Genomic DNA, 19,345 nt, shown 5'->3' with positions numbered 1-19,345 from the left:
GACAGCTGGGGGAGGCTTGTCTTGCCAGGGGTGGCATTTTGCATGCAAAATGCCCCCAACCCTCTGAGGCCCTTCTCCCACCCTTCCTCCCACCCCCCACCAAGGCTCAGCCTGCTCCCACTTGGGGGGGCCATTTCATGGCATCCCCAAATAGGTGCTCTCAGCCCCCAAAGTCCACCCCCTACTGCCCCATACAAACCCTATGTGGAGTGGGCAGGAGCTCCTGCTGCCGCCATTTTCCATTTTGTTACCTAGGCCCCAGATAGAGTAGGCTGGAGTGTGTTGTCTCCCTCCCCTCCCCTCCACCCCCTTCAACTACTAAGAAGGCCATCGGTGGCTGAAGTCACTCCCAATGTGGGACATGGAGCAGCTGTCTATTGTTATCCTGTTTGTTATGATGATGTTAAAACAAAGCAAGGGAGAACAATAGTGTGTAAACCACTATAGGTTTCCAGGGGGGAGAAAACCAGGGCATAAGATAAACTAATAAATGGGTGTGGGGGGTAATATATGCACTGAGATATATATTTTATTTGTATGTGTGTATGTTTTATGCATTCAAATCACTTATGGTGAACTTAAGTATTAATGAGCTCTAAAATATCCCAACAACCTTGTTCGTGTATTGCAAACCGAAGTCAATCCACCACCTTTAGGGTCTTCTTCTTTTCCCTACTGCCTTCAATTTTTCCTGGCATTATTGTCTTTTCTAGTGAGTCTTGTCTTCTCATGATGTGTCCAAAGGACAATCATTTTATCTTCAAGGGAGAATTCAGGCTTGATTTGGTCTAGAAGACACTTACATGTCTTTTTGGGAGTCCATGTTATATGTAAACCAAAACTTTCTTCCCACACCACAGTTTGAATGTATTTTCTTCCTGTCAGCTTTGTCCAACTTTTACTTTAATGAAACTGCTCATTTGGCCAAAAGGCCTTGAGCCATGCCACATGAATTACTACAAAATAAAAATATATTTTAAAAACCATTTAAAAATGTCTTTAGTGCCACACTTAAAATTCTTTGATTTTAAAAACATAAGCAAAATGTTTGGATACAACTGGACAAGTGAATGAGTTAAACACAGCCCAATGCCTCTGCTGTTTAAAACCCATTTTTGATGATGGTCTGGATTGTCTTACATTGGCGTCATTGAACTTGGAATGAGGAACCTGAAAATGTTCCATGGGGGCTACACCTACCGTGCCAAGGCTATGAGTGTGGAAATGGGATCTCTGTAGGGTTGCAAACTCTGGCCTTGGAAGTTCCTGGCAATTTGGGGGTGGGACTTGTTGAAAGGGAAATCTGAGTAGGGATTTCAACTTTTGCCCTCTAAAGAGTTTGCCCTTGGAAGCTGCAACTTTCTCCAGGGAACCACTCTCTGTAACCTGAACTCCAGGCCCTATCTGGAGTTTGGCAGCCCTAGGCCAATTTCTGATAAAGATGGCAAAGGAGGGCCAGTAACTGACAGAGGCATGGAATCCCTCACCAAGACATTAGCCAGGGCCTAATTGGGAACAAAGGGCTACCAGAGAATAAAGTCCCCAAGTAGGTGCTCTCATCCCCCAAAGTCCACTCCTTACAGCCCTATACAAACCCAATTCCACCCCCCATCTGCCAAACAAAGACCCAAATCCCCCCAGTAGCCCCTCACAGACCCAAATCCACCCCCAGCTCCCCCACACCCATAACCCCAGGAACAGGATGGCCAGCCCTCCCCCTTTGGGAAGTTCCTAACTCTCATTCCCAGGGCAAATCCGCATAGCCCAGGGGTGCCACAATGGTGGGCACACTCCTGTCCTGAGTGCCAACTCGTCCCTGGGAAAGAGCACCTGACCTGGCACACAGACAACCACCCCCTGACCCCCCACCACCACCTGCAGAGAAGGCTGGCCAGCCTGCCCCATTGTTCCCAATGATGGGAACCAACCTCACATCAAAGAAGGGAACACAGACACACAATGATTACAGTTAGAAAAAACTTTATTTTGTCACTTTCAAAGTACAATATAGGTCAACAAATCACAACATATCACAATAACTGCTCCCACACAAAAGGACAACACAATTAACTACACATCAGAGAATCTTAAAAAAAAAATTTTTTTGAAAAGGACAAACTCTAAATTTTTGAACATATTCAGGTTACATAGTAGGAGGGCACAACAGGGCATGGAAAAAGAAGCCCACACTAGACAAGATTATCATAACTACCAGCTTCATACAACCCTCCCTCCATAACCCAACTTGATGGGGGGAAACCACTGCAACAGGGTCCAGCAGAAACTATGTCATTTCCTGCGGCTATGCTTTCAGTTCAGGCACAAAAAGCTGGACTGGGCACTGCCAAGGCACTGGACACTGGTATATCTGGAGCAGTGTTGCAGAGGTTTCCCCCCACCCCCACACCAGCCTCAGCATTTACCTGGAAACATCTGCGAGAGATCATCATTGGCTGGTGCCCATCCTCAACTCTTCCCGCATCCCCCGCCCCAGCAAACCAAACATTAACATTAACAATTTTGGGAGAGGGGGTTAAACATGAACAACTTTGAAAAAACATAATAACTTTTTTTTGGTTTTTTTTTTAAAAACATGAACAACTTTGAAAAAACATAATAACTTTTTTGGGTTTTTTTTTTTTTTAAACATGAACATTTCATCAACTTTGAAAAAACATAACCACAACATTTTTTTGGTGTTGTTTTTTTTTACAAATATTTCAACAGTGAAAAACATCTGATTTTTTCCCATTCCCTAATCCCCACCTAAGCAATACCTATCTAACCTATTTCTCCCTCCAGTGGCAATCCATGTTTCTGGGGCATTATTTTTCTGAATAAATTTGGTCCCACAGGGTCTGTCTCAGTGCTGGGAGAGGTTTTTAATTCCCTTGGGGGGGGGGTTTCAAATCACTGGGTAGATTCCCTTTGCCACTGGTTCCTAACCACCCTCCCTCTACTGGCCGGTTTTAACTGTGTCTACAGGGTTTTATGCAGGGGAGAGCGCGATTCCAAAGGATTGGACTCGCAGAGGATGCAGGCCACAAGTTGGGCACACCTCAGTCACTCTGGAAGTCCAGTCCTGAGAAATTGAAGAGGCGAGAGTTGACCTTCAGGAAGGTCAACTGCTCGACTCTCCATGGGAGAAGGCGAGTGCGATGTGGGCTGACAATGTCGCCCGCATGTGAAAAGACGCACTCGTTCTCCATGCTTGTCGGAGGGCATGAGAGCAGCCTCTGCGCCTCGAGGGAGAGGTCCGGCCAGACCGACTCCTTCCTGGCTCAGTAGCTGAGCGGATCGGTGGAGAGTGACTCGCAGGGCTCCGCGAGGTAGTCCCTGACCATTGCCTCCGCCAGATCCTCTCTCACGGTCCTCACAACCCCAGAGGGGACAAGGGCCCACCGGAGTATCTCCATCTCCATCGGTACTCCGGTGGTGGCCGCGGGGGGGGCCTGCGCAGAGGGGGCGTCAGAGGGACCCGCACGGCAGGGACCCTCTTGCATCCCCCCTGTCGACAGGCGTCCCCTCTTGGCCTGCCTGCGCCTCACCCAAGAGCAGAGCCCGTCTCTGGCTTTAGTGAGGTTCCTGTCCCGCTCGGCGAAAGTGCCCTTTATGCACGGGTCACACATGGTCACCAACATGTATGACTCTTCCTTAGTGAGAGGAGTTAGCCTGGCAGCTATGCCCTGCTGCAGCCTTCTCACTAATGTGCTCACCGCTGGAACAAGATCAGCACGGGGCGCGACCCGGTCTGCAAGGGTGGCCAGATTCCTCTGGAGCGTGTGCACCAGAGGAATGACCAGAGGGTCGCCGTGTCTGATGAGACCGCCACAGTGAAGTCCTTGAAGGGCTTCAGGACCTCCACTGTCTGGGTGATGGTGAGCCAATCCTCCCGGCTGAACTCACCCACCTGACTCGCACCGCGGTTCTCGGAGAGCCACGCATGGAGTGCGGCCTGCTGCTCCACCAAGCGCTCAAGCATGGCGCAGGTGGAGTTCCAGCGAGTGCTAACGTCAGTGATCAGAGCATGCTCTGGCACACCTGTCCTGACCTGTGTCTGGCGCAATTCATGCGTGGCCTTCACGCTGCGCGAGAAGTGACCCGTGAGCCTCTGACATTTCTGGATCAGTAACTGGAGTTCACGGGTCCGGGTATCAAAGGGTTCCTTCGAGGAGCCCAAACCCAGTGCGTCTCTCATCACTAGGTGAAGCTTGTGAGCCGTACAGTAGACGCACTCTCGGCTCACTAGACGCGCTGCCGCCCTCATGTTGCTGCCACCGTCCATCACCATGCATCCCACGGTGGTGGGTCCCTGGCCTACCCACTCTTCCAACTGTCTCCTTAAGGTGGCAGCAATGTTCTCCGCCGTGTGGGACACGTCGAGCACCTCAGCGTGAAGCAAGGCCTTGCAGTCGCCGGCCCGGCGGTCTCCCATCCTTCCCTGGCTAGCTGTGCTAGGCACCTCCCCCCGGCCCCCACCCACAACCGCCTCAGGTTCCCACCAGTGAGCAGTAAGCGAGCGGTACGCTTGCTGCGCACTTGGGCAGGTCCAGATGTCGGATGTGAAGTGCACAGTTCTCCCGGCAACCCGGGACAGCTGTGCCTTCACATGGTCCCTGGCAGCCCTGTAAAACGAGGGCACCACCGATCTGCTCAATGTCGTGCGAGCAGGGATGGCGTACCAGGGAAAGAAAGCGTGGAGCAGCCCTGAGAAGCCGAAGTCTTCAACTATGGAGAACGGTCTCCCATCCACCGCTACCATGTTGACGATGTGACACGTGATGCACCAGCTCGCCCTCCGGATCCCCTCTCTGGGCACACTACTGCCCTGCATACCAAGCATCTCCGGGAGAGAGGCTTGGCATCCCTTCCCTGCAGGTACCCTTGGGGGGAGAGCACCAGAGGAGCCTGCCTCCTTCTGGCTAGCTGGTGGCCGTGCGGCGCCACTTGAACCCTCCTCCCAAAGAAGCACCACCTGGTGGTGCCTCTTCATATGGTACCTCATCCCAGACGTGGAGAGATGCTGCACATCTCTGCCACGGCTGACGTGCTGCCTACAATGCAGGCACTGGGCTGCTCGGGGATCCTCCGTTCTCTGGAAGTGCTTCCAGATTTTGGAGGAAAAGGGCATCCCACGCTTCCCAGGAGAAGCGCTTTCGGGACCACCCTGAGGCACCTCCTGTGAGGTGCTCTGGCCGGACACACCATGTCCCACTCTCGGCCGGGCAGGTGGGGATGGACAAGGCTGAAGGGGCAGAGATGTGGGCTCTTCCACCACAGTCTCTGCCTCTTCCTCCTGCATCCTCTCCTCCTGCACAGCCGCGAGAGGCCTGCTGCTGGCATCAGAGGAAACTGGGGTGGACCGCCCCAGGGGGGGTCTCACGGGCAGTTCCTCCAACATCCTCCAGGTTCCTGGGGTGATTGTGAGGGAAGGAAAAGTCACATGCCCCACGTCCATCCCAGGAGACACCACATGCTGCCCCTCCTCCAGCAGCTGGCTCACAACCACTGGAGGAGGAGGAGCCTCAACAGCAGGCCCCTGCCCAGTGCCAGCCCCTGCCTGAGACACCTGGGTTGGGGGTGGCCCTCCAGCAGCTGCCTCAGGAAAGAGAGTCTTGCGGACCCTCTTCCTGTCACCAGAAGCCAGGCTGGTGAACGGCAGCAGCGCAGGGGAGGGCCTCCTCCGCTCAGATGGGGGGGCTGCCTCAGCAGTCCCCCTCCCCCTCCCCTCCTCCCGTCTAGATTTCTCCTTAGCCTTTCCCCCAGGGCCCCTCTCTTCTTTCTTCTCTGCCATGCTTTCCCCTCCCGAAATCTACCCTAACTAATCAGAAAACCTTGGGAAAACAAAGGTCAACTTTGTTTTCGAGACCTAACTTACCTGCACATCCACCCTGCAGAGCAGGCCTGTGTGCAGGCCCAAAGCTGGCACACTCCTTTTAAATTCCTGTGAAACAGTAGATCAAGCCCACCCCACACTCAAGCATAACAAAGGAAACATCAAAGCAAGCAAGCACAGCAATCAATACTGAACCCCCCAACCCCCAAACAATGTCCTCTTGCCCAACTATAAAATGTCCCCCCTAGCCCAAGCCATAAAGACCAAACTAAAGCATATGCTAGCAGATTGCCACAGCAGCAGCAATAAGTTCAAAAAACAATTTTTTTAACAACCCTACCAGTCCTCCTCTCCAGATGCCCAGCAGCACAGTTGATCCTCCACATGCAGAGGTCTCCAGGCAGATGTCCTCCAAGTGCAGTCCAATCCAGAAGAGGTCCATGAACGTTCAGCAACCTGTTTGTGGAGCATAACTGTGAGAGCCAGGCCAGCTAGCAGAGAGCGGCCCCAAAGCCAGAGCATCAGGCCTGTGTGTAGGCCAGAGGCTGGCACACTTGTTTGAGAGCCTGGTGGGAAGCCTTGGAAGCAGGGGACCAAAGACAGAAAAAAAACCCCACACCAACCCAGTTTGTGGAGCATAACTGTGAGAGCCAGGCCAGCTAGCAGAGAGCGGCCCCAAAGCCAGAGCATCAGGCCTGTGTGTAGGCCAGAGGCTGGCACACTTGTTTGAGAGCCTGGTGGGAAGCCTTGGAAGCAGCAGACCAAAGACAGAAAAAAAACCCCACACCAACCCAGTTTGTGGAGCATAACTGTGAGAGCCAGGCCAGCTAGCAGAGAGAGGGCCCAAAGCCAGAGCATCAGGCCTGTGTGTAGGCCAGAGGCTGGCACACTTGTTTAAGAGCCTGGTGGGAAGCCTTGGAAGAAGGGGACCAGACACAGCTAAGCAACCCCACACCAACCCAATTTGTGGAGCATAACTGTGAGAGCCAGCCAGAAGACAGGCACCAAGACACCCAGCAGAGCTTCTGGCCAGTGTAGGCCCAAAGCTGGCACACTCCTTTTAAATCCCTGTGAAACAGTAGATCAAGCCCACCCCACACTCAAGCATGAGAAATTAAACATTAAAGAAGGCAAGCACAACAACCAATGCTGAACCCCACCCCCACCCCCAAACATTGTCTGCCCAACCTGTCCCCCAGGCCATGCCAAGACTTAACTGAAACACCCTTTTGCAGAGGCAGGCCACAGCAGCACAGTGCAGCATCAAAAAACTTACAAACATTTACAAAGGAGTTAAAGATGTACTGCTTAATATAATGGAGAATGTATATCTGTTTTAGACAGAGGAATTTAATAGAAGTAAGGGAAAAGGGACAGAGGGTGGGAAAGCTGTTGGAAGTCAACAAAAGGGGGGGAAAGGGAGGGGGTTAGAAACGAAAAATTAGGGGAAAATTGACTGTAATGTAAAAATAAAAATGTTCTAACCCAATAAAAATTTTTCAAAAAAAAAAAAAACTTACAAACATTTACAAAAGGTCTACCAGGTGTCCTCTCAGGATGTCCAGCACAGTTGATCCTCCAGGCAGATGTCCTCCAGGTGCAGTCTCTCTTCTCCTCTCTCAGTCAGTAGCAGCAACAGAAGTGTTCCAGACCAGTCTTGCTCCAAATTTAAATCCCCTGCTGCAGCCTCAGCCAAAGATTTAAATCTATTGGCTGGCATAAGAATGCAGCAGTGGGATTGGTGACTCCTAAAGTCCCCCCTCCCCTGCCTTTCCCCACCCTCCCTTTCCCCAAGAGTCACCCTCCTCCTGCTCCCCCTCCCCTACCTGTTAATTTTGGCGGGAATCTCTGCTTCCACTGCTTTGCAAATGCAAAGTGCAATGCTAGCAAATGCAATGCACCTTGCATTTGCAAAGCACAGGATTCCCTTCCCTCCTTTGCAAGAGGGGTGGGGGGTGACAGAAGGAGTGAGTGATTCACTCCTTCTCCCCCCTCCCCTCTTCTTAGAGCCTGCAGGAAGCCTTAGCTTCCAGCAGGATTTTGCTAGACGCTTGCTAAGGCAAACGCCTAGCAAAAAGAAAATGGCGATTCTCTCGATTGCCGAAAGAAAGCCGAAAAAGCCAAAACGTTTCGGCTTGTTTTCTTTCGGATACCCGAAACGTTTCAGCTTTCCCTGAAAAGTTTCGGATACCCCGAAAGAAGCCGAAAGAGGTTTCTTTCGGCTTTCTTTCGGCATTCTGAATGCCGAATCGCACACCCCTAGTGAGCACTCCTGTGGCCACAAGATGATGTAATTTCAGGAAGTGATGTCATCACGTCCAACCAGGAGCACGTGCACGGCACATTTGCCTGAGATGCCTGCTGCTGGTGGCTGATAGCTGGGTGGTTTGCCACATCCTACTTATCGCCAGCAATTGGCGGGCAAAGGAGCAAATCGCTAGAGGTTTGCCCACTTCCAGCAGGGACCTGGGAACCTTAATCATACTATATATGCAGTTAAAAAAAACACATTGTACAGGAGCCTGGGTAAATTGGCCTTTGCACTGTTGAGCATTAAGGAGGCCAAGCACAAAGCAGGCCCAGCCACTTCAGCTGAGAAGAAAGATCCCAGTGTCCCAAGACAAGAGATCAGGACCCAATGGGAGAACAAGATCCTTGGGAGAAGAAGGTGCTTTTTACAAGGCAACAAAGCCAGGACACCAAAAAAAGCAACTGTGTATTCCCATTGAGCAGCATGGTCATCAGCTGTTCAAAGAGGGAAAATACTGAAAAAAAGAGAAGCTGCAGGGGAAAGGGAGGGGAGACTGAGCCCCCCATGGGGGACTGTGGAAGATCCCTTTTGGCCAGCAACAACCATGTCAGCTGCAAAACAGGAAGGAGAAGAGGCTAGAGTTGCACCTTGCAGAACTCACCAACCACACAGCCATGGAAACTTGGAATCTCCCACTCACTCTGAGATTGTTATTCTAAGTAGAGAGATTTATAGCCTTCTAAGTCAATTGAAATCAATGGGCTTAGAATGGTGTGGCTCTGCTTAAGGTGCTGCTGAAAACCAGCTGTAGACTTCAGGCCTGGAGGGACAGAATCCTGTAGAACAGCACATTGTCATTCTATTTTAATTTTATTTATTTTTAGTCCACCTTTCTCACTGAGACAAAGACAAGTTACACTGTGCAAGTCAATAAGAACAACTGCTATGGCATTCAGTGAACAAATGTATGATCAATAGCTAGAACATTCAATGAACAAATACAGTAGGGTATGGGTTACAGAAATTTGAAACAGGCATTAATCAGAAACAAACACTGCTGAAACACAGCATAAGTAATTAAATATGACATCTTTAACTAGGTGAAAACTACTCAGTAGGGGCATATCTACACGAGCAGACAGTACCCAGTAGAATAGTCTACAGAGCCCCAAGTTCACACTTGGAGAAAAGTCTCCAAGCAGACAAGCCAAGGAGGACCCCCGTACTCAAGCACATGAGAGAAGGTTGGGCCAGAATCAATATGTGGGGTGGACCATTCTCCTCACATCACTTAGCTAATGGCCTCAGGGCACCTCAAATGTTGCCTTGACCTATGCCGACTGTCCCAGCAAACTTAGTTAATAGGGTTGCCAACTGCAGGTTGGGAAATTCCTGGAAATTTGGTGGGAGATGTCTGGGGAGGGTGGGGTTTGAGGAGAAGGAGGGGCCTCAGTGGGATATAATGCTATAGAGTCCACCCTCCAAATCAGCCATTTTCTCCAGGGGAACTGATCATTCTGGAGATCTCCAGGCCCCACCTGGGAGTTGACAACCTCATCAATGACGCATATCCCCTCCACTTCATGCAGTCTGCTTCTGTCATTCATCATATCAGCAAGATGGTGACTTTTAGTCCTTCCATGTTTTTATGCTTTGGAGCTGCCATCCTCTGGGGGTGGGTGGGTTCTTCTTGGTATTATATCACATTACATTATTCACTTAGAATGCCAGTACATACAAGTTTTGAATGCTACCCTCCATTTTAAAAAAGCTTTACATAGCTTGGGAGCTTCTGAAGGACCGTCTTCTCCCATAGGTTCCTTCCCCATAGTTAAGATCATAGGGAGAGGCCCCCCTGACTGTCGCATCAACTAAAGAAGCTTAATTGGTGCGTACATGAGAGAAAGCCTTTTTGGTGGCTGCCCCATGAGGATCGAACAGCATCACCAGGGAGATGCACCTGGCCCCCTCTGTTTTGATTTTTAGGAGGCACATGAAGACAGTTTTATTCAGGATTCAATTAATTAGTTTCTACTTATTAGAGTAAATTTGAGAGGTCCAGTATAGATGATAAATGAAATCCTGCCCTCAAGTCATAGCTGACTTATGGCGACCCCGGTGGGGTTTTCATAGCAAAAGACGAACAGAGGTGGTTTGCCATTGCCTGGCTCTGCAACTTGGGTCTTCCTTGGAGTTCTCCCATCCAATTCTTAACCAAGGCCAACCTTGCTTAGCTTCTGAAATCTGACGAGATAGGGTCTCCTGGGCTATCCAAGTCAGGGCTCCAATATAAACAGACATCTACTACTTCTTATCTGATGCCTATACAAAAACCCATAGCTACTTGTTGAGCATCTGTCAGCTGCTGTTTCTACTTATAACACAGTCAAACAGCGCTGTATTTTGGCACCCATTTTATTCAACTTTATTGAACTTTATTCAACTCAATCGTTAACAGTTTTTCTGACCCTAGCCTTCATCCCCTTACATTGGCCTCCAGACCACTTTCAATTTTACTTTATGCAGTTGATGCAGTCCTGCTGTCTCATACTAGTATAGGTTTAAGGCGTATGCTAAGGGCCCTTGCTTCATACTGCAATCATGATTGTTCTGACTATTAACTACAGTAAGTCCAAAATAGATCTAAGCACAGATGGATGATTAATGGAAGTGCTCTTGAGCAGGTGGAGTGCTTTATATAGTTGTAGTTTTTTATCCTTCTAGGTCCTGGTAGACTCAAATAAAGAATGCGGTTGGGAGTGCCCAGAGAAGTGTCTCTGTTCTGAAAAATGTTTTACACTAGAGGCGGCCAATATATTCAGCTATACATGGCTCTCTGCTGTGTGCATATGTTAATTATATATCTTTTGAAATCGTGCAGACTGAATTTTTGAGAGATGTACTTGCCATCCCACACTGTGTTCCTAACATGGTTTTGCGCCTAGAAGAGGGCTTAATTTTTCTGGAAGCTCATGCATGAATACACAGGATTAACTGATAATAATACCATAATAATGACATGTGATTTATATATTGCCCTTCAAGACAACTTAATGCCCACTCAGAACAGTTTACAAAGTGTGTTAATAACAACACAACACAACAATTACCCTGTGAGGTGGGTGGGGCTGAGAGAGCTGCGACTGACTCAAGGTCACCCAGCTGGCTTCAAGCAGAGGAAGGGGGAATCAAACCTGGCTCTCTAGATTAGAGTCCTGCCACTTTTAACCACCACCACCAAACTGGCTCTCTGATTACTGGTTGAAGCTTGTTTTCTTTCCTGTGGGTCTTATACCTTTGACTTTAATAGACACCTTTCTGTCTGTCTGTCTGTCTGTCTGTTCATACAGTTATTGCCTTAAGCAAAAATTAAAATTGGAAGAATCTTACTTAATATCATTTCTCTGATGTTTAATTATTGCCCCTATATATTTTGCTGCAGAAAGAGTGATGGAATCATTTGTATTCGATAATAACCATGTCACCTCAATTCTCATATTAGATAGTTCCATATTTTTATGTAGAGGAATGATTAAACTAGCCCTCAGCTTGTTAAATATGGGACACCTTTCAGTCAAAATGGAAACAGTCCTTTTCAAAGAAATTATGATCCACTGGATATTCTCCTAGCCGTTTAACAGCCTTGGATTATTCAAAAGCCAAATCAGAAATTAAGCAAAGGATATGACAAATCGAACTTCAACACCATTTATGTTCTACTGTAAAATACCATCACCTTGGGAACAAGTAATTGGTGTTGTCAAACTATTGAGCTAAGTATAGGGTAGCTTTCACTCTGGCCTGTCTCAATGTTCTTCCATCCACTTTATTAGAAGGGCAATATCATGGTATCCCATTTCACAAGCATTTATGCCCTTGTGCTACTGAGGAAATCGAACAGTTGAACATGTATCGCTGCATTGCTCCTTTTATGATGACCTCAGACACTCATTTGTCTGGCCTATCCTCCCAAAAATTCTAGGAAGATCAGGCAAATGGTACACCACCACCTTTCTTCTAGCTGATCTTGAGCCTGGAATCTCAGACACAATTGCCAGATTCTATGTAGCTGCCAGAGTCTACTGCTTCAATTATTTCAAGTGCTACTTCAATTAATTATATTTCCCATTTTTATTGTATTTTATTGTATATATTTTTATTGTATATATAATCCTTGAATTGCTCTGTTAATATGTTTAATATTGCTGGTCTTTGACCGTAATAAATAATTGATAGTTATTGTGATTATAATTTAAACAGTGATTTTCAGTTTTGGTTTTATTCTTGTTCTTGTTGTTTATTGTCTTATTTATATTGCAAGCTGCCTTGAGTTCTGTAAAGTAGAAAGGTGGCTAATAAATGTTTAAAATAAAAATTTCTCAGCAAACAGAAAACCAACATAGCTGAGAAAGAGCTGCAACTTTAATTCATAATGTACTCTTTTGCTGTTTGCATGAAGTTTTTAATGAAGGTAAGCCCAGCAATTAAAACACTCTTCACAAGCTGTCCTCTATGTGCCCGAGTTTGCAGAGGTGAGAGGTGAGACAAGCAAAGACAGGGCTTTATCAGTAGTGGCATCTCTCTTGTGGCATGCCCTTCCCCTCAAGGGTCACATTGTGCCTATCCTACTCTTTTGTAGGTGCTTGACCAAAACATGTCTTTTTACCCAGGCTTTTAACTAACAATTTGATCTTCTAAAATTGTTTTTACCATCTTCTTCTAGCCTGAGGACCAGATCATTTTTGTCACTAAATTGCTTCTCAAAACAGCAACAGCATCCAAATGGAAGTCACCAAAAGCACCCACACTAACACACTAGTATTCAAAGGTTTAGGATCATTACATTATTGGAAAAAAATTACAGATAGTATGTAACAAGCTGATCTATTCTCCAAAACTACTGGATTTACCGAAAAATGGCTCCCCTTCTTTGAATACATCACCAAAAATGCTGTACAACCAACTAATCAATCTTATCAGTCACTCTTAATCTTATAACTCTAAACACCTGAATTCATCCTACTCAAATTCCTGAAAACTCTACACATCAATTAAAACCATCCATGCACAAGGCTTATCTGAAAATGGAGAGAACATTATAATACAATGAACAACTAAAGAAATATGTAACGATACTAACAATATCATTATGGTTTAATAGGATTGATTTTATTGTTGTATCTGTTATTGTAAAATTGATAAAGTATAAAAATGTTTTCTTCTCTTATGCTGTTTTATGTTCTAGGTATTAATTGGCTGGGTTTTTAAACAGTTGTAAAGTTCAATTCTTTTTTATAGTTTATGTTTTTTTTAATGGTATTCTCTGGTTTTATTTCATGAGCTGCCTCAAGTAGGTCTCTATAGAGGCAGCATATAGATTTCTCAAGCAATGATATCAAACTGAGATTTCCCTCCTGCAGTCTGAAGGGGGAATTTTGCCACTCATTTCTATTTGATGTTGCTCTGTGTGCAGAGCCAGAACCAGAAAAAAACCAAACTGTGTGGTTCATGGTTCATCACATTTCATGAACCACGAACTTTCATGAACTTGCCCCAGTTCACAAACCAGTTCATTTGGTTTGTGAAAACGTCACATCCAGGTCTGCAAATCGTCACTTCCAGGTCAGCAGAAGGTCACTTCTGGGTCAGCAGAAGGTCTGCAGGAAGTCCATCCCCTGTTGCTTAGGAAACTGATTGGTGCCAGGCTGTCTACAGTGACAAACCAAAAAATGAACCAAACAAACCAGCCTAAAGTTCATGGCGGTTCATCAGAAATGGGCTCTGACAAACTGTCAGTTCGCAAACCATGAACCATCACAAACTTTGGTTCGTGTTTCAGTTTGTGCCCATCTCTAGTGCAGACCTCTTGGCAGCCACATCAGAACAAGGGAGGGGGTAGAATCAACACGATTTTCTTTTCTCCCAAGGAGCCTCTGATCCCTGCCTCCATTCCCTGTCAGGGAAGTTAAGTGAGCTGCCTACTTCTGGCAAACAATCTGAATGGCAGCATTTGGAGAGGAACATCACATATTCCATATTAACTGAATGTGTGAATCAACTCCAGAGGAGGTTAATTACAGAACTTTACAAACTCAGTAACTTCACGGGTGCTGTCAAGATAGTAAACAGAGAAAAACAATGCACACTTTCTTCAAACCAATAAGGAACAAATTGAAGTAAAGGGGGAGGACACCTTAAACAGCATATAATCTCCCAATGGAGCTCCTTGCCACTGGATATGGTGCTGGCCAACACTCCACTTTTTTAAAAAAAAGAGCAGATGGATATATGTGACAAACAGCAGGTCAGACAAAGGGCGTTTTCACACTGCTTACTGTACACGGAACATCGCACCAAGTTCCCGGAACGACAGCGTCTTCCTGGACGAGTGCTGCTTCTGCATCTGGCCACCTTTTGGGGGGATGGAATATTAAAGGGAAATGCAGCTGTAGTTCACTTCAGGGTTGTCTCAGTGAGAGATCAGGCAATTTCTTTTGTGTATTGTGTTTTGTGTCTGGTAGCTCTACCTCTGGGAGAGAACAGACTTGTGAGGACAGTCTCTGTTAAAGAGAAGCCCTCATATCCTTCCGTCTGGCTCTTGGGAAAGGGCAGACTAGTGGGATCCTGCGCATGCATGAAAGGATCCAACTTGGTGGCTAGGCAGCAAAAGCCTGTTTGTACTTGGAAGCATTTCCAATGTGAAGCCATAACCCGCTTAAATCTATGTGCCTCTGCCAGGTTTCTCCTTTGAATGCTAGGAGACCTGGGCTGCTGATCTATCCATACATTTGTATTTGCACTTACGTATTTCTACCCAAACTGTTCTGTTTTTATAATATGTGTTTGTATTTTAAAAAAAGTTTTTAAAAGAATCCTGTACATAAATAAATTTTCTTTGTTATTTTTTATAAAGTTCCTGCTTCAGTGATTTCTCACGGCTGAGAACCAAAGTCTTTACATTTGCTACCATCAGAACATCTGGCAACGGAGGGTCTCTCTAGATGATATGTTTCTGTATGGGCACGCACTGATTTTAGAGCCAGTTTGGTGTAGTGGTTAAGAGTGGCAGGACTCTCAGCTGGAGAGCCGGGTTTGATTCCCCACTCCTCCACTTGAAGCCAGCTGGGTGGCCTTGGGCGAGTCACAGCTCCCTCAGAGCTCTCTCAGCCCCGCCCACCTCACAGGGTGATTGTTGTGAGGATAATAATAAAATAATTTGTAAACTGCTCTGAGTGGGTGTTAAGTTGTCCTGAAGGGCTGTATATAAATTGATTGTGATTGTGATTGTGATTGTGATTGTAGTGTATTCCCTAAAATCTGGAGATTGAGAGAATAAGAATGGAATCTGAATCTTCCTAAATTGATTGTGCAAAATGGGCCCTAATCTTACACTCTATCTACTACACCACAATGTCACTACTGGCAAAAGTTTTTTTAAAAAATAGTGGTACTAGTAATTAACCTGGAAGTACCATTTGGCTAAAACCCGGCAATAAACAAAATCTTGACCAAACATGGCAAAGCATTTCTTGAATCCAAAAATTAGTCATGGGCATTATCAAGTCTAGTAATTAATTGCTATTTTGCATGATTAACACCTAAGCAGAATTGAAGTCAATGGGCTTAGCAGCTTGTAACTCTTTTGAGGATTGCACTATAAGCAGTATGCATTTGTGCTGACAGCAGCATGACCGTCACTTGGTAAGTCAGGCGAGGCTTTGTTACCCCAGCTCTGAGCTGGAGCTGACTGCGTTCTGCGATGTATTTCTAGAGCTTGAGGTGGTGGCGGCGGCTTCCCATTCTCTCAGCCACAGGCAGCTTTGCACATGCAAACAGTTATATGTTGCAAGGAACTGTCCCTTCTGGTTGAAGTAAACAGGCATGTTTTTGTGGATGGTGGAACTCTGTGACTGATCAGAGTCTTAAGGCCACTGAATCAAGATGCCAAACATGCAGGGTTGCAAAGCAGTAGCTGCCAACCACTGGGAGTCCAGGGGCGGGTGGGAGCAGGTATTACATCACTTCTGGGGAAAATCCAGAATTGACATCATGTGTTGCCAGGAATTGCCAGAAAGTCTATGGTAAAACTATAAAACCTTATGATAATCTCTATGGTAAATCCAAACCATAGAGTTTTACCATAGAGTTCCAGTGATTCCTGGAGTGACCTAACACTGTCACTTAATGGCAGTTTTTTCCCCTTGCACCAGCCACCAGAGTGCCATCAGACAACAGCACTTGTGGGCAAATGGCAAGCCTACAAAAACACAACCTACAGAATGGCAAGGGTGTACTGATTAGTGTCTGGGTCCAATTCAAGGTGTTGGTGCTCACCTTTAAAGCCATTCATGACCTGCCTGTGGCCTGCCTGTGGTCACCTGCCTGTGGCCTACATACCTGAAGGGCCACCTGCATGCTCCCACGATGCACCTCTGCTCTTCCCACCAAGGTCTTTTATAAGTCCCCCTCTCATATTAAGGTATGTTCTGCCACAGACTGTTTTTTTCAGTGGCTGCCCCATACCTCTGAAAGAGCTTCCTGGACTTGTATGTCCTACTTTGTTGATTCTCCTGCGAGGCTGTAAAACAGAGCTGCTCCAGAGAGCTTTTGGGTACCCTGAGCCTAGTCAAAGAGACCCTGATGACTGAGGCATAAATTGTTTAATGTGGTTTAATACTTGTTTTATTAAATTGCTTGTATTGTTTTCACATTTTTGTAACCTGGCTTGCTTCCCAGAATGCCTGTGAGAAGGGCAGCTAAATAAATATTTTAAAGAAATAAATCATTCCTTTGACTTTGCTTTTACTAAGGAGTTCCTGTGGAAATCAATTTGAAGACCAAGCAGTTCAACCATAGCATGTTTTTCCTTGTATTAAAATCCTTATTTTTATGAAAAACATGACAAACAAGATGTTTCAGGAAATCAGAATTGTGGGTTTTGAATAATATGTTTTTATCTAAAAATCAACCAGCCTTCAAAGAAAAGTACAACATTTTGTTGTTGATTCACATTTTATTGTGTGGTTGAGCTGCACATAGTGAAGCTAGAGCTTCATATCCAAAGGAGGATTTTAAAATAAAAAAATATATACTCTAAGATCACTGGCAAAGAATTAATTCTTAAATAACTACTACCTACTTGACAGACTGAAGTACAGAGCCAGTAAGTTTGGCAGGGCTGGTATTTCTTCTGTGTAGCAAAAACCATTTGACAGGGATATGAAAAGAAAGGGAGAGAGATCTAAGTGATCTGACTGAAAGCATTTCTAGAGTATGTGAAGATTCAGACCAATGATGCCTTCCACTGATCTCTGGGTCGAAAATTCCTTAATACTTTATATTTATTTTTCCCCAGTGATACTCAGTGAATTGGGAGTCACATGTGGTTCTTTGACATGCCACCCATGGCCCTTCTGTACACTGTTCCCCAGTATGGTACGTACCCTGTGCTTCAGAAAAATGGGCAAGGCTTTGCTCAGTGGGGCTGTGGTTGGCAGGTGGTCCCCCCCACGAAGCAGTGGCTGTGAGCCTCCTTGAGGAGCAGGCTTCAATCTGCTGATAATCAATGCTGCTCTTGATAGTAACTGCAAATGCAGATCTCTACAGTCCAGAGGGAGTATTGCTGGTTAGATGAAAAGAACAATGAGCAGAACGTTGCTTATGGAATGGACACAACCTCTGTCTTCTTCTGTCCTCCACATAGGGAGACCAAGTCACCCACTTCAGTGAGAGACCTTCTGCTCCCTTTTCTTGGTTCCCACTGGTCCATTGAGGGCTGGAGGGAGGACATTTTTTTAAAAATTAGTATATCAGCAAATATCAGAAGTTGAAGCGATGCACTAGGATGTGAGCAAAACACTATAGTAAAACCATAGAGTTTTGCTCAAATCCTAGAACATTTCATCATCGTCATGCTAGTGACATGACATCGCTTCTGGTATTCACTAGCAGTTTCCCTCTGTTCCTGTGCCACCTAATCTGCTGGTTACCATACTTCCACATCACCCATGAAATTGTAGCTGAAGGTCCAGGGATGGTAGACCAATGCAACTTGGGTGGGCATGTAGTTTGGTGGAGAGCTCCATAGAAAGACCCTCCCCTGCAGTTCAATTGTTATTGAGAGCTAAAAGAAGCATGCACACATTACTCCTGTCCTGCAGGCATTTCATTGGTTACTAATTAATTGCTGGGTTGAGGGCCAAGCTACAAGTGATGAATGACACTTGAACGGCAAGTGGATTGAGTGGAGGGCAAGTGAACAGGGAGAAATACACTTGCTGTTCAAGTGTCATTCGTCACTTGTAGCTTGGCCCTGAGTCATGGTACTTGGCATCATCTATAAATCTCTTCAAGGTTTTGGACCCACATATCTACAGGGCCATCTGTCTTGCTATGTTCCACTATGATAGCTTTGCTCACCAGAAGATGCTACCCTGAAAGGGGGCAAGATTAAAAGCTGCTCGTTCCTGAGCTTTCTCTGTAGTGGCTCCCACCTTGGGGAATGGCTTGCCTGAACAGGTCAGGAAGGGTCCTACACTCCTACCATTCTGTAAAGTAAAACGTATAACTGTTCTGAAGGGCCTCTTTATAAAGGAAATGGAGGGGGGGCATAGTTAATTATCTTTAAGTGCTTTGCTCATTATGTATACAATACTGTTGCATTTTCCCTCTAAATCTATGATCTGGTTTTGTGGCATTCTTGTATGTACTTACTTGTTTTATGATACAATTTATATTGTTTTCTGGTGCTCTGCTCTCTAACTTTGAGACTCAGTTCTGTTACATTATTGGTTGTCCATATTATCCTGCTCCAACTGTATTGGTTTTAATCTGTATAATCTACTTTGAGTCTCAGTGAGAAAGACAAACAACAAATAAAATAAACAAATACTAGGGAAGAGTCTTCTTCTCACGCATGACTATTTTGGCTGTAACTCATAAATTACATCAGACGTATTTCACTTAATGAATGTGTTTATCCTGAAATGACTAATGATGTGTGTGCGCGTGCATGTGTGTCTATAAATAAAATTAGTTTGGATGAAGTGAAGAATTTACTGCATCATTTGGCTTTTTAACAATCTAACAGTTGAGCTGAGCTGCGCAAACTGCACTGAGCCTGGCTACACTGGTGTGATGAGATCAATCCAGTCCCTGTCTGGCTTGCGCGTTTTGGTGCTCTGAATCTGAATTCTACAAAGCCCATTTCCAAATCTGGACTATCGAGCCTTCAGGGAGGGGAGAATCTATTCTTCTGC

Source organism: Eublepharis macularius, chromosome 2 (assembly GCF_028583425.1).
Source record: "Eublepharis macularius isolate TG4126 chromosome 2, MPM_Emac_v1.0, whole genome shotgun sequence".
NCBI classification, from domain to species: Eukaryota; Metazoa; Chordata; class Lepidosauria; order Squamata; family Eublepharidae; genus Eublepharis; species Eublepharis macularius.
This window is presented reverse-complemented; position numbering follows the sequence as displayed.